This window comes from Puma concolor, chromosome C1 (assembly GCF_028749965.1).
Source record: "Puma concolor isolate L17-30 chromosome C1, mPumCon1.1.hap2, whole genome shotgun sequence".
NCBI classification, from domain to species: Eukaryota; Metazoa; Chordata; class Mammalia; order Carnivora; family Felidae; genus Puma; species Puma concolor.
Window position 1 is genome coordinate 126116203 of NC_141674.1, and position 24833 is coordinate 126141035.

The window sequence follows — 24833 nt, forward strand, 5'->3', positions numbered from 1 at the left end:
TAGTGTAAAGGATGTCGATTTTTAATTGAAATATTGTTCACACATTTGTTGTATTAGTTTTAGGCATACATCGTATTATTCCATATGACTATAAATTATGTGTACCTAACCACAAGTGTAGCTATCATGTGAAAGCATGCAACATTATTATTACAGGATTGACACTATTCCATTGGCTGTACCTTGTATCCCTTGGACTTACTCACTCCATAGCTGGAAGCCGGTATCTCTCTCTCAAAGGTGTCAATTCTTTATCTAACCTAAGTATTTTGGTGGTAAACACAATTACCTCTTGTTCAGTATGTGTAAATTGGCAGGCTATTTTTCTGTGAACATTGCTTAAAGCATTACAAATGATGTCATTACATAAATAAATGTGGTTTCATTTTTCACTCACTAGAAAGAAGGAAAAGATTTCTTAGTTTCCCAGGCCCTGTCACCAAGACCCTTCCCAATGTGGAGAACAGGCTTAGTTGCCAGAACACCTTCTATCCCTCAGCTGAGCGACCAGGGCCTCAACATTGCAGGAATTCCCATGGTGGCCAGCAGAGAGTGCTCGACCACCACAAACTAGGAGGGGCCGGTTCCTCTGGGTGTGCGGTGATGGCCAGCAGAGGGCGCCCCATCAGCTTTTCTGACCCAGGGCACCTCAGAGCGGGAAGGGCTTCTGTCGCCCCCAGAGGACTCAGGGCCTTTGCTGCTGCCTCAGGACAGAGACCAGAGCTGCGTTTCCAGCAGGTTCTGAAACCCGACCCAGGGGAGACCTTGGGAGCCTTGCAGCAACTTGGTGTCTCCTGAGTCGCCAGAGAGAAGCTGCCTTGTTGCACTGAGTGTTGAGGAGGGGGCGCTGGGTGGCTTCCCTGGGTGCGCTGGTTGGTCAGCAGCACAGGCCCTTGCATTTTCTGGGCTGTTCCCGTGTTTCATTCCTCACTTTCCCAGACAGTATTTGAGCAAGACGTATTTTACTAAAGGACCCGTGGATTGAGGGGTCTCATGACATCACATCATAGATGCCATGGATGGTTTGTTCCAGATTCAGGCTTGTTTCCGCGGAGAAATCCTGACAGAAATTCAGAAGAACGGAGCTGCATTCAGTTAGGACGTGAAGACATGAAATGCCCGTTTGTCTCAGGACCTTGTAGAAGAATGAGCTGGTAGCCACTTTCCGAGTCCTGCTGGAACCAGAGACCGAGGTAAGGGCACAAAATCATACATGCTTTAAAAAATTTCATGGGGGCGCCTGGGTGGCGCAGTCGGTTAAGCGTCCGACTTCAGCCAGGTCACGATCTCGCGGTCTGGGAGTTCGAGCCCCGTGTCAGGCTCTGGGCTGATGGCTCAGAGCCTGGAGCCTGTTTCCGATTCTGTGTCTCCCTCTCTCTCTGCCCCTCCCCCGTTCATGCTCTGTCTCTCTCTGTCCCAAAAATAAATAAATGTTGAAAAAAAAAAATTAAAAAAAAAAAAAAAACTTATGTTTTTTTCCCAAACCTAGTGAAGTGATGGAAAACTACAGAAAACCTGGTAGGTAGGTGTCATTCACCTTATGTTATTTTTTAATTTAAATTCCGGTTAGTAAAGATAGAGTGTAATATTAGTTTCAGGTGTACAATATAGAGCAACACTTTCACACATCACCGGGTACTTACCCCAGGTGCATGTCTTAATCCCCATCACCTGTTTCACCCATCCCCCACACCACTGTAGAAACCCTCAGTTTGTTTCCTAGTTAAGAGTCTGGGGCGCCTGGGTGGCTCAGTCGGTTAAGCGTCGGACTTCAGCTCAGGTCAGGATCTCGTGGTGCGTGAGTTCGAGCCCCGTGTCGGGCTCTGGGCTGATGGCTCAGAGCCTAGAGCCTGCTTCAGATTCTGTGTCTCCCTCTCTCTCTGCCCCTCCCCCATTCATGCTCTGTCTCTCTCTGTCTCAAAAATAAATAAACTTAAAAAAAAAAAAAAAGCTGCTGAGGATTCAACTCAGTTAAAAAAAAAAAAAGTCTGGGGGCGCCTGGGTGGCGCAGTCGGTTGGCGTCCGACTTCAGCCAGGTCACCATCTCGCGGTCCGTGAGTCCGAGCCCCGCGTCGGGCTCTGGGCTGATGGCTCAGAGCCTGGAGCCTGTTTCTGAGTCTGTGTCTCCCTCTCTCTCTGCCCCTCCCCCGTTCATGCTCTGTCTCTCTCTGTCCCAAAAATAAATAAACGTTGAAAAAAAAAAAAATTAAAAAAAAAAAAAAAAAGTCTGTTTGTCACTGTCTCCTTTCCCTCCCCGCCCCCCTTTGTTTTGTTTCATTTCCATGTGTTAGTGAAATCATCTGGTACTTGTTTTTCTCTGACAGGCTTATTTCACCCAGCATAACATTCTCTCGCTCCATCCACCTCATGGCAAAGGACAAGATTTCATGTTTTTATGGCCAAATAATATTCCATTCCATATACTACATCTCAGTTTATTCATCAGTTGATGGAAACTTAGGCAGTTTCCGTAACTTGGCTGTTGTAGAAAATGATGCTGTAAACATCAGGGTGCATGTATCCCTTTGAAATATTATTTTTGTATTCTCTGTGTAAATACCTTGTAGTGAAATTGCTGGATCATAAGGTAGTTCTATTTTCAATTTTTTTAGGAATCTCCATGATGTTTTCCAGAGTGGCTGCACCAGTTTGCATTCCTACCAGTAGTGCAGGAGGTTTCCTTTTTCCCCACATCCTTGGCAACATCTGCTGTTTCATCATCCATTGATTTGAGTCATTCTGACAGATGTGATGAGTTATCTTATTGTACTTTTGAATTGTATTTCCCTGAAGATCAGTATTGCTGAGCATCTTTTCATGTGTCTCTTGGTTATCTGTATGTCTTCTTTGGGAAAATATCTATTCGTGTCCTCTGCCCATTTTTGATTTGATTTCTCATTTTGGGGGTGTGTATAACTTTATATATTTTGGACACTAACCCTTTATCAGATGTCATTTGCAAATATCATCATGCTGTAGGTTGTGTTTTAGTTTTGTTGATTATTTCTTTGGTGACAGAAGCTTTTTATTTTTACGAAGTCCCGTTATTTTTGCTTGTGTTTCCCTTACCTCAGGAGATAGATCTACAAAGACGTTTGTACAGCCAATGTCAAATAAGATACTGCCTGCGTTATCCTCTGGGACTTTTATGGTTTCAGGTTTACCACATAGGTCTTTATCCATGTTGGATTTATTTTTGTGTATGTTGTAAGAAAGTGGTCTGTTGTTGTTTTGTTTTGTTTTGCAGGTTGCTGTCTAGTTTTTCCAAAACCATATATTGAGGAGACTTTAAGTGTATTTATTTATTTTTGAGAGAGAGACAGAGCATGCAGAAGAGGGGCAGAGAGAAATGGAGAGAGAGAATCCCATTCAGGCTCTACATTGTCAGTGCAGAGGCCTACACGGGTTTCAAACTGATGAACCCTGAGATCATGACCTGAGCTGAATCCACGATTAGATGCTTCAGTGACTGAGACACCCATGTGCCCCAAGACTATCTTTTTTTCCATTGGATATTCTTTCCTGCTTTATTGAGGATTAATTGACCATATAGGTGTGAGTTCATTTCTGGGTTCCATTCTATTGATCAATGTGTCTGTGCGTTTTTTTCTTTTTCTTTTCTTTTTTTTTTTTTTTTTTTTGCCAGTACCATACTGTTCTGATCACTACAGCTTTATAATAATATAAAGTCTGGAATTGTGATGTCTCCAGCTTTGCTTTTCTTCTTCAAGTTTGTTTTGGCTGTTTGGGGTCTTTTGTCGTTCCATACAAATTTTGGGATTATTTGTTCTAGTTCTGTGACAAATGTTTTGTTAGTGTGATAGGGATTTCATTACATGTGTAGATTGTTTTGAGGAGTGTAGACATTTTAACAGTATTTGTTCTTCCCATCCATGAACATGAAATGTATTTTCATTTGTGTCCTCTTCCATTTCTTTCATCAGTGTTTCATAGCCTTTAGAGTATAGGTGTTTCATAGCCTTTAGAGTATAGGTCTTTCACCTCTTTGGTTAGGTTTCTTCCTGGTAGGTTGTGGTATTTGGTGCACCTGTCAATGGGATTGATTCCTTACTTTCTTTTAATTCATGATTCGTCTATAGAAACACAATCAATTTCTGTACATTGATTTCTGTATATTGTGACTTCTCGAATTCATATATCACTTCTAGCGATTTTTATGGGAATCTTTCATGTTTTCTATAGAGAGAATCATGTCAGTTACTAATAGCGAGAGTTCTACTTCTTCCTTGCTGATTTGGATGCCTCTTATTTCTTTTGTTGTCTGATTGCTGTGGCTAGGAATGCCAGTACTGTGTGGAGTAACAGTGGTGAGAGGGGTCATCCCTGCCTTGTTCCTGACCTTAGAGGAAAAGCTTTCAGTTTTTCCCCATTGAAGATGAGATTAGCTGTGGGTTTTTCATAGATGGCTTTTATTATGTGCAGGTATGTTGAGTCTCAATCTACTTTGCTGAGGATTTTTATCATGAGTGAATGTGACATTTTGTCAAATGCTTTTCCTGCATCTGTTGAAAGCATCATATTGTTCTTATCCTTTCTTCTATTACTGTGGTGCATCATGTTGATTGATCTGTGAATGTGGAACCACCCTTGCAGCCCAGGAATATATCCCACTTGATTATGGTAAATGATTCTATTAATGTATTGTTGACTTTAATTTGAATGTATTTTAATGAGAATTTCTACATACATAGTCATCGAGCTATTGGTCTGCAATTTTATTTAAAAATTTTTTTTAATATATTTTTAAATGTTTATTCATTTACTTAGAGTACATAAAGGTGAGGGAGGGCAGAGGGATGGGAGAGAGAGATTCCTGAGCATGCTCCACACTGTCAGCACAGGGTCCAATGTGGGGCTTGGACCCAGGATAATGACCTAATCCGAAGCTAAGAGTTGGACAGTCAACCGACTGAGCCACCCAGGCGCCCCTGCAGTTTTCAGTTTTAGTGGAGTCTTTATCTGGTTTTGGTATCAGGGTAATGATGGCCTGATAGCATGAATTTGTAAGTTTTACTTTTTTATTTTTCGTAATAATTCGAGAAGAATAGATATTACCTCTTCTTTAAATGTTTGGTAGAATTCATCAGTGAAGCCAGCTTGCCCTGAACTCTTCTTGTGTTGGGGAGATATTTTTTTTATTACTGATTCAACTTCTTTCTGGTTTCAGATTTTATGTATCGTTTCAGTTTTGGTTTTCATTTTTATTTGTTTCAGTGTATTTTCTCATTGATTTCCTGGTTGACCCATTCATTTAGTAGCATGTTGCTTAACTTCCTTTATTTGTAGCCTTTCTTTCTTTCTTGCTTTCTTTCTTTCTTTCTTTTTTTTTTTTTTTTTTTTTTTTTTTTTGTGGTTGACTTCAAGTTTCCTAGATTTGTGGTCAGAAAAGACGCCTGGTCTAATCTCTGTCTTTGGGTACCTGTTGAGGCCTGATTTGTGACCTAGAATGTGATTGATTCTGGAGAGTGTCCCATGTGCACTTGAAAAGAATGTGCATTCTGTCATTTTAGTATGGAGTGTTCTGAATATATCTGTTAAACCCATCTGGTCCAGTGTGTCATTCAAAGCCATTGTTTTCTTATTGATTTTCTGTTCAGAGGTTCTTTCCATTGATGTGAGTGATGTGTTAAAGTCCTCTACTATCCTTACATTATTAGAAATGAGTTCCTTTATGTTGTTAATTGTTTTATATATTTGGTGATTGCCATGTTGGGTGCATAAAAGTTTACAATCGTTGGACCTTCCTGTTTGGTTGTCCCCTTTATTATGAGATCATGTCCATCTTCATCTCTTATTACAGCTTTATTTATTTTTTTTAATTTAAGTTTTAGTTGACATACAGTGCATTATTGGGTTCGGGAGCAGAATTCAGGGATTCATGAGGTACATACAACACCCAGTGCTCATCACAAGTGCCCTCCTTAATACCCATCTCCCACCCATCTCCCTCCATCAACCCTGTTTTTTCTCTATAATTAAGAGACTCAAATGGTTTGTTACCACTCTTCTCTTTTCCTGCCCTCTTCCCGTGTTTTCATCTATTTTGTTTCTTAAATTCCACATGAGTGAAATAATATATTTTTTTTCTCTGATTGACATATTTCACTTAGCATAATACATTCTAGCTCTATCCACACCACTGCAAGTGGCAAGATTTCATTCTTTTTGATGGCTCAGTAATCCATTTTATGTATGTATATACATATATATGTATGTATGTGTATACATACACACACACACATACCCCATACTTTCTTTATACCTTCATCAGTTGATGGATATTTGGGCTTTCTTCATAGTTTAGCTATTGTTGATAACGCTGGTATAAATATTGGGTGCATGTAATTTCACTATTCGGTATTTACCCAAAGGGTACAAAAATACAGTCTTGGTTTTAAAGTTTATTTTGCCTGATATAAGTATTGCTCCTGGCTTTCTTTTGACATTATTGGCATGAGAAATGTTTCTTCATTCCCTCACTTTAAATCTGCAGGTGACTTTAGGTCCAAATAAGGCTTTGTACACAGCATCTAGACGGGTCTTGCTTTGTTTGTTTGTTTGTTTTTCTTTTTTTTCTTTTGTCCATTCTGACACCCTACCCAATGTCTTTTGATTGGAGCATTTAGTCCATTTACATTCAGAGTAACTATTTATAGATGTACACTTAATGCCATTTTATTAGTTGTTTTGCCATTGTTTCTTGATGTTTTCTCTGATCCTTTGTTGTCTCTATCACTTTTGGTCTTTCATTTCCACTCAAAGAGTCCGATTTAAATATTCTTTTCTTTTGACTGGTATTACACTTATTTATTTTTAATATTTCTTTTTTTTTTTAATTTAAGCTCAAGTTAGTTATCTTATAGTGCAATACAGTTTCCAGAGAAGAATTTAGTGATCCATCAAGTACAAAAAATACCCAGTACTCATCCCAAGTACCCCACCCCCCCGGCCAGTGCCCGTCACCCATTTAACCCATTCCCCTATTCAGTAACCCTCCAGGAACCCTGAGTTTGTTCTCTGTATTTAAGAGTCTCTTATTGTTTGGCTCCCTCTCTGTATCTTATTTTTGCTTTCCTTTCACTATGTTCATCAGTTTTATTTCTTAAATTCCACAGACAAGAGAAATCATATGATGTGTGTCTTTCTCTGACATACTTTGCTTAGTTAGCATAATAGAATCCGGTTCCATCCACGTTGTTGCAAATAGCAAGAGTTCATTCTTTTTGATCGCAAAGTAATATTCCATTGTATAACTATACCTCATCTTCTTTATCCATTCATCAGTCAATGGTCATTTGGGCTCTTTGCATAACTTAGCTATTTTTGATAATGCTGCTTTAAACATTGGAGTGCATGTGCCACTTCGAGTCAACGTTTGTGTATCCTTTGGATAAATACCTGGTAGTGCAATTGTTGGGTCATTGTGTAGTTCTATTTTTAGTCTTTGTGATAAATCTCCATACTATTTTCCAGAGTGGCTACACCAGTTTGCATTCCCACCAGCATTGCAAAAGGGTTCCCTTTCTCTGCATCCTTGCCAACACCTTCTTTTTCCTGAGATGTTAATTTTAGACATTCTGATAGGTGTGAGGGGATATCTCATTGTGGTTTTGATGATCTCATTGTGGCCAGTGATGACGAGTGAGGTTGAGCATTTTTTCATGTGTGACCAATCTGGATGTTATCTTTGTTAACATGTTATCTTCATGTCTTTTGCCCATTTCTTCACTGGATTATTTGGTTTTTGGGTGTTGAGTTTGATAAGTTCTTTATAGATTTTGGACACTAACCCTTTATCTGATATGTCACTTGCAAATATCTTATCCCATTCCATTCAGTTGCCTTTTAGTTTTGCTGATTGTGTCCTCTGCTGTGCAGAAGCTTTTTATCTTGAAGTCCCAATAGTTCATTTTTGTTTTTGTTTCCCTTGCTTCTGGAGACATGACAAGCAAGAAGTTGCTGCAGCCAGGATCAAAGAGGTAGGTTGCCTGTTTTCTCCTCTAGGATTTTGATGGTTTCCTGTCTTCCATTAGATCTTTCATCCTTTTTGAGTGTGTGTGTGTGTGTGTGTGTGTGTGTATGGTTTCAGAACATGGTCCACGTTCATTCTTCTCACTGTCCAGTTTTCCCAGTACCACTTGCTGAAGAGACTCTTTTTTTTCTATTGGATATTCTTTCCTGTTTTGTCAAAGATTAGTTGGCCATATGTTTGAGGGTCCGCTTCTGGGTTCCCTATTCTGTTCCATTGATTCATGTGTCTGTTTTTGTGCCCATACCACACTGTCTTGATGATTGCAGCTTTGTAATACACCATGAAGTCCAGAATTGTGATGTCTCCAGCTTTGTTTTTCTTTTTCAACATTACTTTGGCTATTCGGGGTCTTTTCTGGTTCCATACAAATTTTAGGATTGTTTGTTCTAGCTCTGTGAAGACTGCTGGTGTTATTTTCATAGGGATTGCATTGAATGTGTTGATTGCTTTGGGTAGTATTGACATTTCATGAATATTTGTTCTTCCAATCCATGAGCATGGGATGTTTTTCCATTTCTTTGGGTCTTCTTCACTTTCTTTCATAGATCTTCTGTTAATTTTTTTAATGTTTATTTTTGAGAGAGAGAGAGAGAGCGTGCATGAGCAGGGGAGGGGCAGAGAGAGAGGGAGACACAGAACCTGAAACAGGCTCCAGGCTCCGAGCTGTCAGCACAAAGCCCTGCATGGGGCTAGAACCCACAAACTGGGGGATCATGACCTGAGCTGAAGTTGGCGCTTAACCGACTGAGCCACCCAGGCGCCCCCCTGTTTTTTTCAGTGTACTGTATTTTACCTCTTTGGTTAGGTTTATCCCTAGGTATTTTATGGTTTTCAGTGCAACTGTAAATGAGATCAATTCCTTGATTTCTCTTTCTGCTGCTTCATTATTGGCATATAGAAATGCAATCAGGGGCGCCTGGGTGGCGCAGTCGGTTAAGAGTCCGACTTCAGCCAGGTCACGATCTCGCGGTCCGTGAGTTTGAGCCCCGCGTCAGGCTCTGGGCTGATGGCTCGGTGCCTGGAGCCTGTTTCCGATGCTGTGTCTCCCTCTCTCTCTGCCCCTCCCCCGTTCATGCTCTGTTTCTCTCTGTCCCAAAAATAAATAAAAAACGTTGAAAAAAAAATTTTAGAAATGCAATCAAATTCTGTATATTGATTTTATATCCTGAGGCTTTCCTGAATTCCTGTATGAGTCCTAGAGGTTTTTTGGTGGAGTCTTTTGGATTTTCCATGGAGAGTTCATGTCTGCAAGGAGGGAAAGTTTGACTCCTCCTTGCCAATTTGGACACCTTGTGTTTCTTTTTGTTGTCTGATTGCTGAGGCTAGGACTTCCAACAGTATGTTGCATAACAGTGGTGAGAGTGGACATCCCTGTCATGTTCCTAACCTTAAGGGGAAAGCTCTCAGTTTTTCCCCATTGAAGATGATATTAGCTGTGGGACTTTCATATCTGGACATTATGATGTTGAGGCACAATCCTTCTATCCCTCCTTTCATGAGGGTTTTTTCCATCAAGAAAGGATGCTGTATTTTGTCAAATGGTTTTTCTGCATCTATTGAGAGGATCATGTGGTTCTTCTCCTTTCTTTTATCAATGTGATGTATCACATCCGTTGATTTGCAGACATTGAATCATTTGTGCATCCCAGGAATAAACCCCACCTCATTGTGGGGATTAATTCTTTTTATGTATTGTTGGATCCGGTTTGCTGATTTTTGTTGAGAATTTTTGCATCCAGTTTCATCAGGGAAATTGGTCTGTAGTTTTCCTTTTTAGTGGGGTCTTTGTCCAGTTTGGACTCAAGGCCATGCTGGCTTCATAGAATGAGTTTGGAAGTGTTCCTTCCATTTCTCTGGCCATGACCTTATCTTGTTCTTTCATTTGGGATGCATTCCTCTTGTCTTGGCATTTTGGCTGAGTATTTGCCTTCTCTGTGTTACAAAAGCTCATTATGTTACCTGCCTGTGAGATGAATGGCTTTATGAAGAGGAGGTCATCTAGTGTCCAGGGCCTGGCGGCAGCCAGTGTGGGAATTGCCTTGTTTCCAGCAAGTGGCTCTGTGTGTACAGTGGGGGGCAGAGGAGGGAAATGGCACCACCCAGCTCCTCTGTCCCAGCTCCTTTGTCCCTCTTTGTGAACACTGCCTCTCAGGGATGCTCTCCAAGATGAGCATATAATCTCCCCACTGTGTGCACCAGCCATTGTACAGATTAGTTTCTATGCCATCTGCCTGCAAGTAGTTTGCTGCCTTCTCTCCAGAAGTAGGCCAGTGCCCTCAGGGCCCTCAGGCCCTCAGTTTCTGACTCTTGATCCTGGCTCAGATCATGACCTCGTGGTCGTGGGGTTCTCTCTCTCCCTCTCTTCCTGCCCATCCCTTGCATGTGCTCTCTTTCTGTCTATCTCAAAATAAATAAACTTAAAAAAAATTAGTGGTACAAAATACCTTATTTAGGCAATATTGCTTCCCTGAGGGGAATGGCAGGGGTCTATCAGTTAAATTTCCAACACTGACTAGGAAATTCTTTGTTGACTGGTTAAAGGTTACATTCCTGCAGGAATGAAAATAGGTTTGGTGACATGGAACCTTAACATAAGTAACTCCATGATGGGCCTGTGATTTTTCTTAACATTCCAAACCCAAATTTTTACACATCCATTTTTTATTAGAAAGATAGCCCTAAATAATATTTTAGCCATCTACTGCCAGCCCGATTTTCATATCCTGTGAAACTGTGACCATTTGCTAATCATAGATGAAGATCAACTCTGTGGCTCTAAGATCATTGTGGGTCTAAGTTACTTTGATCTATGTTACTAAGATCTTTGTGCGTCTAAGTTACTGATGGACTTTGGAAATCTTTGACACAGGGACCACAGCCAGGTTGCTGAGCCATCACTTAGGCACAGAAGCACCCTTTCCATGTCACCTCTCCCTGAAGCATTGCCTTTCCCTCTTGTACTTGTGGGTCTTACCCTTTGGCAAGTCACATATCCTCATGCAAACCTGTCAAAGTGGCCCAGAGAAAGCTGCTTGCCTGTGACTGCCACTTCATGGTCACATCTTTTCCTTCTGAAACCCCTTGAACTTCCTATCATTCTTCTAGTCTTTGAATATCTCTTTGATTTGGAAATATTTGATTCTGTTGTATTCCTGCTAAAAATATGCATGAAAATATTAAAGCAAGGATTCTTTAGAATAAGTGAGCCAGTCACAATGATTCATCTGGCCGTTTGTACATTTTTTTTTTTTAATGTTCAGGCATGATGTGAAGTACATCCTGTAAAATCTGGGTATCATTCATTATCTAGGATAACCACCTTTACAGAAAGCCATTCAATGACATGCTCATTCAAGATCAGAAAAAACACTTAATTTACATACCACATAATACAGTGGTATATACATATGTTATTACCTTAAAATATGTAAAGTAGATGTTTCTTTGAATTGTATCTCATTGTGCATTCGGTTTTCCGTAACATGAATGCTATTACTTAAATTAAACAATAGTAAGAACAACAAGAATAGGTGAATGTCAATCACTAGCAACTAATACTAGAACTAGTTATATAATATTATGTGTTGAAAAAGTAAAACCATGATTACTAATCTTTTCATTCATGATGGGTTTCTAGTTACAAAAAAAAATGAGAAGATAGTACTGAGATCTCCACATATATCAGACTATTTTCTGAATATTGATGTTATATGAGTTGGTACATTATCACAATCAATATCCTGAAGAGATACGGTATTATTAACTAAAGTTTATATGTTTACTCAGATTTCTTTGGTTTTAACCTCTTCTGTTCTAGACTCATCCCAGCTGGCACATTACATTCAATCATCCTGTCTCCTTAGGCTCCACCTGGTTATGACTATTTTTAGATTTTCCATATTTTTCATAATCTGCAAAGTTTTGAGGGTACATCTGTAGAATGTATTTTGTAGAATGATCCTTGGTTGGGATATGTCTAACGTTTGTTCATATGCTTAGGCCAGAGTTAATGTGTTTTGGAGCAGAAGATCCAGAGGCATCATGCCATCCATAATTATCACTTCACATAAAGGATGTTTACTCTGAAGACTGGGGTCTTTTGTGGTTCCATACAAATTTTAGGGCTGTTCTAGTTCTGTGAAAAATGCTGCTGGTATTTTGATGGAGATTGCATTAATTGTGTCAATTGCTTTGGGAAGTATAGACATTTTCACAATATTTCTACTTCCGATCCATGAGCATGGAATGTCCTTCCATTTCTTTGTGTCATATTGAATTTCTTTCATCACTGTTTTATAGTTTTCAGAGTATAGGTCACTCACCACTTTGGTCAGATTTATTCATAGGTATCTTATTTGGTGTGCAACTGTAAATGGGATGGTCTTCTTAATTTCTTTCTACTGCTTCATTGTTGTCTAGAAATGCTACAGATTTCTGTATGATTTTGTATCCTGTGACATTGCTGAATTCATTTATCAGTTCTAGCAGTTATTGGGTGGACTCTTTAGGGTTTTCTATATATACTGTCATGTAATCTGCAAAGTATGAAAGTTTCACTTCTTCCAGATTTGGATTTGTTATGTTTTGTCTGATTGCTCTGGCTTGGACTTTCAGTACTATGTTTATTAAAAGTGGTGAGAGTAAATATCCTTGTCTTCTTCCTGACCTTAGAGGAAAAGTTCTCAGATTTTCCCCACTAAGGATTATGCTAACTGCGGGGTTTTCACAGATAACCTTCATTATATTGATGTATGTTCCCTATAAACCTACTTTAGGGGGTTATAATTATGAATGGATGTTGTCCTTTGTCAAATGCTTTTTTCTGCATGTATTGATATGACTGTGGGTTTTTTTTTTTTTTTGAAACATTCATTTTTGAAACACAGAGACAGAAGGTGAGTGGGGTAGGGGCAGAGAGAGAGGGAGACACCGAATTTGAAGCAGGCTCCAGGCTCTGAGCTGTCAGCAGAGAGCCCAATGAAAGGCTTGAGTCATGAACCATATGGTCATGACTTGAGCCAAGGTCGGACGCTTGAAGGAATGAGCCACCCAGGAGCCCCGATCATACGGTTCTTACCCTTTTTCCCAGTGATGTAATGCATTACAGTGATTGATTTGTGAATATGTAACCACCTTGCAGCTTTGGAACAAATCCACTTAATTGTGGTGAATGATTTTTTAAGGTATTTTTGAATTTGGTTGGTAGTATTTGATTGAGAATTTTTTGCATCCATGTTCATCAGGGATATTGGCCTGGGGTTCTCTTTTTTAGTGGACTCTTTATCTGGTTTTGGTATCAGGGTAATGCTGGCCTCATAGAATGAATTTGGAAGTTTTCCATCATTTTTCATATTTTGGAATAGCTTAAGAATATGAGGTCTTAACCCTGTTTTAACTGTTTGGTGGAATTCACTTGTGAAGTCATCTGGTCCTAGACTTTTGATTGTTGAGAGTTTTTTGATTACTGACTCAATTTGTTTGCTGGCTATTGTTCTGTTCATGTTTTCTTTCTTTCTGTTTCAGTTTATGCAACTTATATGTTTCTAGGAATTTTTCAGTTTCTTGTAAATCGTCCAAATTTTTGACTTATAAGTTTTCATAATACTATCTTATGATTCTATTTCTGAGGTGTTGGTTGTGATTTCTCCTAATTTGTGATTTTGAGTCCTTTCTCTTTTTTTTCTATCTGATACAAGCATTGCTACCCTGGCTTTCTTTTGACATTCATTTACGTGATGTTTCTTGACATCCTCTGATTTTCATTCTGTAGGTGGCTTGAGGTCTAAAATGGGTCACTTGTAGACAACATATAAATCTGTTTTGTTTTTTCATCCATTTTTACACCCTATGTCTTTTTATTGGAGCATTCATTCCATTTACCTTCAAAGGAATTATTGATTTGTATGTATGTATTGCCATTTTATTACCTGTTTTGTTGTGGTGTCTAATGATTTTCTCGATCCTTTCTTGTCTTTCTCTCTTTCATGTTTTGCTGATTTACTTTAGTGATATATTTTGATTTCTTTCTCCTTATTCTTTGCATATTTATAAGTGGTTTTTGATATATGGTGACCATTAGGTTTTTACAGAATTTCTTTGCTTTTAGCTATTTGTATTAAGTTGATGGTCATTTACCTTTGAACCCATTATTTTCTCCTCCTTATGTTTTGGTACATGTTATTATATTTTATATCCATTTTTGTGAGTTCCTCAATTGATTTTTTACAGAAATATTCATTTCTACTGGATTTGTGTTTTCTACCTCTCCATTGTCACTTTTGGTCTCTCCTTTCCACTCAAAGAGTCCCCCTTAGTATTTCTTGCTGGACTGACTTAGTGGTGCAAACTCCTTTAGTTTTTGTTTGGGAAGCTCTATGTCTCCCTTCTATTCTGAATGACAGCCTTACTGGATAGAGTATTCTTGGCGGCTGATTTTTCCATTCAGCACTTTGAATATGTCATGTCACTTCCTTCTGGCTTGCCAAGATTCTGTTGACAAATCTGTAGCTGTCCTTTGGTGGCTGGGGGCTATGTACCAGGGCAACCAGGGGCTCAAGGCTGTGCACAGAGTATGTCAGTGGCTGGGGACATGTGGCTGGGTGAGACAGATGAGGGTAGCTGGGGGTGCACAGCTGGGTGCGGTGCAGATGGGCACAGTGTGCAGTGGCAGCTTTGCCTGCAGCTGGCCAGACAGGGTGTCCATGCAGTTTTAACAAAGTTTGCCCTGAGGCCAGCAGGCTTGGAGTGGGTGAGTCCCCCAGAGAACTCTTGGGACTGGCACACAGCTAGCACGTTAGGTAGCAAGTGTCTTTGCAGGTCCACTCCCTGGTAGGTGCCTCCGTGCTTAATCTGGGGGTGGGGGAGAAAAATGGTGACTGTAAGCTCCCTCATTGTTGGAAAAGTCCCCCAACCACCCAGAAGTCAGCATGAACAGATCTGTCTCCTGTTGCCTTGGCATTGTGTAAAATGCCATGTTTACATTGCCTCTCTACACAGGCAGGGACCTGATTATCTCTCATCCTCCTGGATCACCCAGTGCTGGGCCAACTGACCTCCAAAGCTCCAGGATCCAAATTCAAGGGAATTCAGCCCCTCTGGTTTTAAAGCCAAATGTTCTGGGGATTAGTCTTCCCTGTGTGAGCTCCCTGGTGTGAGGGCTCACTTTCTCTGCCCTTCCTGCAGGCAGCCGCCCTCCACCTTTCTGACATTCCTCACCTTTCAGATACAGCTTCTATTTAGTTGTGGAGTTTGTTCTGCCACTCTTTGGATTGCTCTGTGGTTTATGGACTTGGATGTGGATGTTATGTAGTTGAAAACATGGGACAGGATGAGCTCAGGGTCCTCCTAACTCTGCTATTATTAATTTTTTAAATGTCTTCATTTTTTGGATTGTTGAGATATGGTCAGACAAACTCCTATCACCCATGCACTTCAGGATTAGAAAGGAACTTTCCAGCATTTTCTTCAGTATTTTATGTTTGAAACTCTCTTTAATGAGGTGCAATTTACATATAACAAATAGCCTCAAGTTAAAGGGTATAATTTGATGAGACTTGATCTCATGGGTATAGCACCATGAAGTCACATGGTTTCTCTCTAACCCTTACATCACGATCCCTTTGTGTCTAGTACTAATGTTGCTTTGGAAGTAAGGACTACATTTTTTTTTTACACATTTTCGGATATTTCCCAGGTGTCTGAATGCCTGCACTGGGGTACTTCCTTTTCTGATAGATTATATTCCCATAAGTATTGCAGTGGGTCTACCTTTGGACTTTATCCTGTGTTGTATCTTTCAGTCTGTTCACTTAATTTTGTTGCAGTACTTTAATGTTGAGGAATTCATAATTGGATTGATTTTCACTAAATGGTATGAGCTGCAGTTCCAATTATGACAGAAAGCACGGGCTTCCTGTGTTAGGTACTCAAGAGCAAGGCAGATACCCTGGGCACTTGAGCTGAGAATGTCACTCTTTCTTTTTGCCAGCCCTCTTCCCTACCCTTGGAGACAAGAATCTCCTTTTGTTCACACAGAAATGTAGGTGAAGTCAGCAGAGAAAGGTCCTTTCTCTTCTCTTCCCTTTGTCTCTCAAACTCCCTGTCGCTACCTTCTGCCTGTCCCTTTCTCTGACTCAATCCCCCAGGTCCACTGCTCCACTCCAGCCATGATCAGGGTGTCTGCTAGCTGCTGGCCTCTGCTCTGGCCATCCCTCAGTGAGGAAACTGAAGGAGGATTCTGTAGTTCATGGGTCTGATCAAGAAATCTCTGCTCCTCAGAGACCTCCTACACATGGTGCTGTCTGTGGAGACCTGGCATACTGGGCGAGGGTCTGACTCCATGTGTGGCCTCCTCACTCCTCTCCCACAGTCACTGCTGGTCCCTCATCCTTCCCCACCATTAGAACTCAGCCATTTCCTAGGGACAGATACCTGTCTATCTGACCCAAGGCACCAGGGAGTCAGTGAATATTTCTAAAATAAGCACCCCATAAATCTAGATATAGGAAGTTACCATCACCCCGGAAAACTCCCTTGGGCTTCTCTCTTCCATCACCACCATTTCTGCCAGTTTGTTACCTGTGTGTACAGGAACCCCACTGTGTACACTCAATGGGGAGTGAGGGTAGATGGTCCTAGAAGCAGACGCTGACACAGAGAGAGAACGATGAAAGGTGTATTAGGGGAGAGTAGGAAAGACAAAGTGGAGGGGACAGGATGGCCAGGGAAAGCATTCTGGCAGATCCGACACCTTCTTAATATATATATATATATATATATATATATATATATATATATATATAATCACCATAGTTTGTCACTGTGCACAGTCCTCTTCAAATTTCAAAATAGTTGTCCTATAATGCAAAGAGATTTTGGTTTATTTCCCTCTGATCTTATGTTTTCCTACATGCATTCTGTCTTCTGTAGTTTATCTGTGGCTGTGGCCATAGATGAACACTTTAGTGTGTGGCTGCATCTGTGAGTCTATATGTAATGGAAAATGATTGTCTTCAGATCTAGATCTCTGAAGGTACACATTCTCATAATTATCTTTTCTTTCTTTGTCTGGTAGGGCCTGAATTTTAATAGAAAAATGAGGGACCCTGTCTTACTGTTTAAAACAGTGATTCCCAATCCCTGGGCTGAGTTGTTAATGGTCTTAGTTTAATGAACTCCTGTGACCCTCTTTTTTGGATGATCATTGTGTGGAGATATCTTAATTGAAACTGTGAGAAGGGTGAGTGGACACTTCCCAGAGATTTTGCAGATGCTTTATGTATTTAATGTCTTCTTCTTATAATGTTCTTAGAAACAAATATTACCCCTGTTTTCACCGATAACACAGCTGAGGCTCCGTGTAGGTCCCACTGAGAACTGGTATTAGGGCTGAGACAGCAGGAACACAGGCAAAGCCTCAGGATATTGTGAGAGAAGTTTGAGGAGATGCAAAGCTGTAGTCAGGGTGATGACAGGGGTCCAGTGGGGGCGGCTTCTGGCCAACCCTAGATTGTAGGTTGACCCACTAAGTGGGTCTGAGTCAGACTTAGGCTGAAGGCCAATGTAGGCACTGAGCTGATCTAGATCCTGTCTCCACTTTTAGTCTCACTGAGGGATATGAACTTGGGCATGCAAGCATTTCCATAAGACCAAGTTAAATTCCCCATATATCCAGGGCATTTTCTCCCCCACAAATTTCCAGAACCTTCAGGAAAACCCAGGGAGACAACAGTCCTTTTAGATGATTACCTACATGCACTTTGGCAACACACTGACATTTTGGAGATGAACACTGCATTGTGCACTGAGAGTGATCCCACTTAGCAGCTCTGTGTGGACTTCACACTCCCTGCTCAGGCTGTGGCCAGGAATGATCTCCAACTGCATCTCACTGATCCCAACACCCTCCCCTCTGCACCTCCTCAAACTCTGTGTACTGTCTTCAACTTCCCTTCTATTCCTGTGTGGTTCTGCACCGGATCCTTCACTGGTGTTTCCATTATGGTGATCACAAGGTCTGTGTCATTTAATGCATGTCTCTCTTTCACACAGGACACCTGATGCTCTAAAAGTTAGGGGTGAGCCTCATTCTTCACAGAACCCAAAACATTGTGTCTCCAAAATACACAACAGTACTGCTGATATGTCTGCTTTTGTGCAAAAAAAATCCTCTTTCATTTTGACAAGAGAAACCTATAGCTCACTGTATTACAGGGAAGTGACACTGCCCACTGTATGTATGTCCTGAGAAACTTGAGATATGCTACCGTGTCCTCAGGCAGGTTGCAGTTGGATTGCCAAAACTCACAACCATCTCGACATCATTCCCACAAAGTCAATCATGAAGAAGATGGATACGCTTTATCAGTCACTCATCCCGTTCAGGTCGTCTTACCAAACTGAGTATGTGGAGGAGCTGGTGGAGGAGGGGAAGTGGCCCATAGCCCATGACTGGTTATGAAGGGTGATCCATGGGGTACAGCCTGCAAGGCGAACCTAGGAAAGGGCCAGGCCCTCTTGCATACATAATGGCCTGTGGAACAGAAACGAAAGCTGTGTTCATAGGACAGAACCAAGCACCGACACTGGCAAAAAGCAAAAACCTAAAGGAGTAGCGCTCATATCCTACTATGTTTCCTACCACCGGGTTCCAAGCAGGCAGCATCAACATCAAAAGAACTCTACCCATACTTTGGGTTCCACTTACAGCTTTGGGTGGGGAATGGATGTTATTGGGATAAACTAGCATCTCCATGTGTCTGGAAATGTAGAAACAGCAAGGGCTCTTTTCCTAGATTTATAGACTGAATACCAAATTAGCAAAGTAGCATATTTCACATAGGAAGGTATCTATGTCCAGAATCAACCTCCATCCTTCATCCCCCTCCACCACAAGGCTGCTTATGTGTATGTGAAGAACTATAGAATGAGAAGGAATGACAATGCCAGTGTCCACACTGGAATCATAGCCCTCGTGGCTCAAAGCTCTGCCTCTAAGCCCCTGCCTGTGCCCAATCTACTTCTCTCCTGACAATGGGGAGATGGGGATCCTGAGGTCCTGCAGAGGACCTGGAAAAGCATGCTCTTAGAGAAACAGGTAACCTATACATGTTAGTTGGGTTCAGCTAATTTATTTTAATTCAGAGGTACTTCTCAGTTTAAGTATAGTACAATTTGCAAGGTAATTGTGTCCTCCGGAAAAATGAGCTGAAATTCTAACAGACAAAATTAACACAAATGCACTTTGATTTCTGGTGTAAGTTTCCATGTGTTAGCTGTACCTGTGACACGGGACACAAGAGAACGTGCTCATGTGAACACAAGTGAAGGACACGGTGGGGACTTGCCACACAGGTAATCTTGGATTTTTTTCTCTTCACAACTTAAATTTCAGTGCATGTTTTCTATGACAAATATGTCACCTCTTATAGTTCAGAGTATTTACACCCAGGGCACATCTAAAGGGATTCTGGACAGCAAGTTTACCAAAATGCTGATGGGTATGAAATTTGCTTTGTCTAAGACCATTCTAAATGACACATACAAAAATAGAAGTTGGAGTGAAGGCATTTTGCATTTTCAGATTGTAAGGATACCCACAGATTTTTCTGAACACATTAAAACCCTTGATAGAAATAGGAGAGGAAGAAACAGCAAGAGCAACGATTACACACTGAGGAGATCCAGGAAGAATGAGGCAAGGTAGGCGACTTCCAAGTGGAGTGTGGTGTCATCCTCCTTGATTTACTCCAGGAACACATTGGAAAAGCCCTATGGTCCTCACCCTTAAGCACGCTTAGCTTCTAAAGTTACCACAAAGAGATGCCAGGTGGAAAACAGGGAAGCCCGTAGACTCAGGGGTAAAGGTTTTGCATTTGGAAAAAACAAAAAAAACAAGAACAGCAGGCATACCATATGACACACAAACCAGAGATGATGGCAGGAGAGTGTGCTGCACAGAAAGATGCGGCTGTCCGTAAAGACATAGAACTGAAAATGGCCACAGCATTTACCTTGTGCTTCTTGGCAGTTCTGGCAGAGCCAGTGTTGATGTTACTCTTGGGAGTGACACCTACTTCTGGATCTGCAAAGAGCCCTAGAAGGGATGGAGGTTTATTCTGATTTGAGTAGACTGTTTGGAGATCAAAAACAAAAACACCCTCCCCTCATTCTTCCAACAACTTAAACTCTTTGCCCCAGTCAGATCTCAAATCACATGCAGAGGGTATCCCACATGCCCCAGGTGATCCCCGAGAAGAACTTGAAGAACCATCCCTTATAACTTGATGAAGACTCCTAAAAGCCCTGATTCAGATCTATTCATCGCTCATCGAACAACTATGGATGGCTGGGGCCAGACTAGATGGACATACATTAGGCTGTGCCTTATGCCTCACAGATCCCAGCATGTGGAATGTGTACAGGGCATTTCTGCTGAAGCGCTATGTCTGCTTTTCTGCACACAGCTCCATTCCTTCTCCACAAGAGACACCTGTACCAACACATGGTAGGGGAAATGACAAAGATGAGATCATGAGAAACTTGAGGAATGTGGTAATGGCAGCAGACACATTCCCCTTGCATCACAATGGTCTGTGGTACTGCCTCTGCACCTTGGCCAAAGACCTAACAGCAACAAAAATATGAGTGTGTTTTACAAGTCAACTTCTAGTGTTCACATCATCTTACCAAGAGTTGCAGGTGGAGGGGTTCGGGGTGGCCCCAGGGCCACCAAGATTCAGGAGGTGGATGTGCCTAATAGTCCATGGGGGCAGGGTGCCTCTAGGGTAGGGCAGGTAGAATCGTCCATTAATGGAGGAGGTCCCCAGAATCCAGACTGCCCTGCAGAACAGAAGTGACAGCTACATTCATATGCCAGACAAGAGAACCAATACCAAAAGCAGCTGTAACTCAGAGAAGAACGTGTCAGCACCTGCCACCTTCTCTGCCACCAGGATCCAAGAGAGTAGCATAAGTACCTGAAAACTCTGTCCCTGCCACTGGATAACACCTACAGCTTGGGGTAGTAGGTGCCAGAGGTGAAACTACTGTCATCGCACATCACTGCCCATGTCTGCAGAAGAAAAATGACAAGGGTCCTGTCCTACAGGGTTAACAGAAGTAATTACAGACTAATGAAGTAGCATTCCCCAGACAGGCAGACATCGATGTCCAGGTTCACCCTGCATCTCTCCTCTACAATGACTCCAGATGCTCTGTTTTTGGTATATTAAGAACACAAAAAAATGGGAATAAACAGCTCATATTCTGCTCATGGAATCACAGCCACTCCTGGCGAAAAGTTCTGCAGCCGGACCCTCACTTTGCCTCCTCTGCTCCTCTCCCTTACAAAGGAGTCTTCCCTCTTAAAGTGTTGTCAAAGGCCTCTGAGACCTCTGGAGAGTGGAGGATGCCTGGAATCTTGCAGGGGAATGATAGTCTTCTGTGAAGAACAAGTTACTTGTAAATGTCTACAAAGCTCAGATGTGTTCATCTTAATTCATAGGGAATTCCGACTTTAAGCATATTACAGGACACAGTAATTATGTCCAACAGAAAAAAGAGGTAGAAATTCACATAACAGATTTAATGCAAGTGTTTTGGTATAAAACTCCTGGTATGTGTCATGAGACTGTATCAGCTCTAACAGTGACTGGGGACACAACCAGAAACTGCTCATGTAAACATAACTGAAGGACACGGTATTCAAACTATTTATACATCAGGTATAGCTGGAAGGATTCCAGACAACTCATTTACCAACAAAGACGGGAAGGTGATGACTGGTGACATTGACTTTATCAAAGACCACTCTAAATAGCACAGGGCACAACATATAAAGTTGGAGTCATGATGTCTTTTTGCACTTTTGAATTTTAAACAATATGGCAGACTTTCTAACAGGTTCATCTCCTAGCCAGAATCAAGAAAGGAAGACACAGCAGCCACACTGTTCCCACAGAGGTGAAGTTGGAAGGGGTCACCCAGGCCAGGAGACTTCTGTTTGGAGTGTGGGGTCATCCTCCTCTTGTTATTTCCTGAAACACATGGAAAGACCTTAAGGTACTCAGTCTCTAAGAACTTTTGGCTTCTAAACTTACCACAGAAAGCTGACACACTACAAATTGACAAGCCTGTGGGCTCCTGGGTTATGAGTGTGCATTTGGAAAACAAAGAATTAAACAGACATACCATACAACATGCAAAATGGCATGACAAGGCCAGGAGAGTGTGCTCTACAGAAAAGAGGAGGTTTTCCCGAAAGACTTGTAACTGAGAATGGCCCCAGCATTTACCTTGTCCTTGTCTGCATTCTTGGTACAGAGCTGCTGTAACTCACAGAGGTTTCAGAGTTTCTGGATCTACTAAAGACCCTAGAAGGGACAGAGGTTTATTCTGCTTTTAGAGGACTGTGCGGAATGAAAACAATCCCTCTTCTGATTGCTCAAGTATCTTAAACTTTTCCCTACACTCAGGTCCCTGACCAGAGGCAGAGGGTATCCCACATGCCTCAGGTGACCCCCAAGGATAAGGGGGAGAACCATCCCCTCACTTTGATAAAGACCTCATGGTGCCCTAGTCCATGTTGTTTCATAATTAAATAACTGTGGACAGGTCAGGCTCAACTAGCAATTTAGAATTCATCAATAAAACAGAGGTTTCTCAGTATACATCATGGGAAATCACCATTTCATTACAGATTAAAAATAAATATGAGGACGCTTGGGTGGCTCAATGCTAACGCTTGGGTTAAGCATCTGACTCTTGACTTTGGCTCAGGTCATGATCTCACAGCTTGTGAATTCGAGCCCAGCATTGGGTCCTCAATGACAGTGTGGAGCCTGCTGGGGATTCTGTCTCTGCCTCTCACTCTATGCCTCCCAGACATACTCTGTCTCTCTCAAAATAAATAAACTTTAAAAAAAAGAATAAAATTGAGAATACCGGTTTGGTGTATATCCTCGATGAATCCTTAAGAAGGGTGCCTTTCTTCAGACTTAAGGCGAATTGTTCAATCTTTCAGCTTATCTATAAGCTGCCTTCCACGTGTGAGAAGTTATTATATAAGTAAAGACTAATTTTACACTATTGAGAAAATGAAAACTATGAGAATTTAGCAGTTAAACTGCAGAGTTGAACTGATAACATCAGAGGACTAAGCTATATGGAACTTGAATTTAGGCATGTAGGGCTACAGTTCACAAAACCAAACAAAAATAAAGAACATTAAAAATAGTAAATAAATGACCTTCTCCTCAAATAAACTAAAGTCTTCACATTGAGTCCAGGTGGGAAGAAGGATGAGGCCCATGTCCTGTCATCCTTTCCAGGCTCTTCAGACAGGGGGATGCTAGAGGAGGTGGGAGGGTCACAGAGGAGGGGCATGTGTCCACCAGTCACAGGGACAAGTGCCCCACTGCCTGCGGCACCAGAGGAGAACACCCTCCTATCACCCCTTCAGACCACCTGCTGTCCTTAGTGCCCGTGATTCTTTCCAGACCACACGATGATCACCCACAGGAACAGGCTGCACAGCAGAAATTAGGCCACTGTATGTCACAACATGCTCCTTACCTCTCCTTGGAGGGTTCTGCATCTCTGGTCTTCCAGGCATTGGTTTCTTCCTCATGTATCCCTCAGGCAGCCTCTTTCCTTCCATCCAATCCAGTCTTAGATACAGACAAAGAATGGACTTCTGTAAGAGTTGCAACAATACGTCCTCTAGTAGACAACAAACAGTGCAGGTGTCATCCCTCGAAACACCCATAAAAATGCCAGTCAAATGGCCACACCTGTATTTTAAGTAGGCGACCTCCCTGCTCTGCTCTGCCACCTCCCTGTCCCAGATCTGAGTCTTGATCTGGGGGAGAAAAAAACACATCCACCTTCAGTCTTGCCAGACTGTGCACCAAAGAAAGAGGAGGAAACAAGAAAGCACCCAGTTGTGCTGAGCATTCTTCTCATGAACTGCAATCTGAAAAAGCCAACAATGAAAAGCCCGTGTTTAGGGATTCCAAGGGCCACTACACTCACCTGCATGAGGTGCTTAGGGTTCAGTATGTCAGGCAGAACTCAGATTACCTAGTGTCTGAAGGTGAGCTCTGCCTGCTGCAGCTGTTCTTGTGTTTGTTCAATTTGTTGCCTCTGAGTTACAATTGCTTTTGTCAGATAAGGCCCAATATTGGGTATGATTTTAAATAATCTGCCCACGTTCCCATCAACCTCGTATCTGTCCCCGATACAATTTATTCTTACATGATTATAAATGTACGGTAGGATCAAAGCTGTTGTTACATCCTTTCCTTATTATTCCATGATTGTAGGGTTCAGAGTTCATAGAATTCCTTCCCATTTTCAATCTTGGCCTAATTCATCATGTGACAAGTGTCTTTCACCATAAAGCTCTATTCTCCTTTAACTTATATCCTCACCATGTTTCCCAGGGTTGCAAAGACAAGGGCCATGAAATGGCACTACCATGTTGATGGGTATGATTCATCATATGACACACTGCTCTCCTATAGATTATGACAATTGACACCACCCCCAAGGAATGTTGGCATGGACGAAGTTTCCACACAGTCTGGCCATTGCTTGAGATCCACAAATGTTTAGAAACTTAATTGTTTTGTTCTAAAACTTACCTTTTTTTTTTTATCTGTTAATACTCTATGCATATGTCCTCTGAATTTTTGCTTATATTACTATGTTGAGTCTAAACACTGTAAAAAGGTTAAAAACAAAAAAATGAACAGATGTTTCATGAGCTGCTGGTAATCAG

The 24833-nt window shown here is 41.5% G+C and overlaps 2 long non-coding RNA genes across 2 annotated transcripts in view; one reads left to right on the forward strand and one right to left on the reverse strand.

The window, feature by feature from the left end:
• LOC147578433 (uncharacterized) lies at positions 1 to 22898 on the reverse strand. Its single transcript, XR_015255189.1, has 4 exons — positions 22348 to 22898; positions 20741 to 20893; positions 20065 to 20147; positions 1 to 1175 (listed from the first exon to the last, which is right to left on the reverse strand). It is a non-coding gene; the product is annotated as an uncharacterized LOC147578433 (long non-coding RNA).
• LOC147578434 (uncharacterized) overlaps positions 1065 to 24833 on the forward strand; it is a 42860-nt gene continuing 19091 nt past the window's right edge. Inside the window, exon 1 of the long non-coding RNA XR_015255188.1 lies at positions 1065 to 1193. This is a non-coding gene — a long non-coding RNA (uncharacterized LOC147578434). The remainder of the gene's footprint in view (positions 1194 to 24833) is intronic.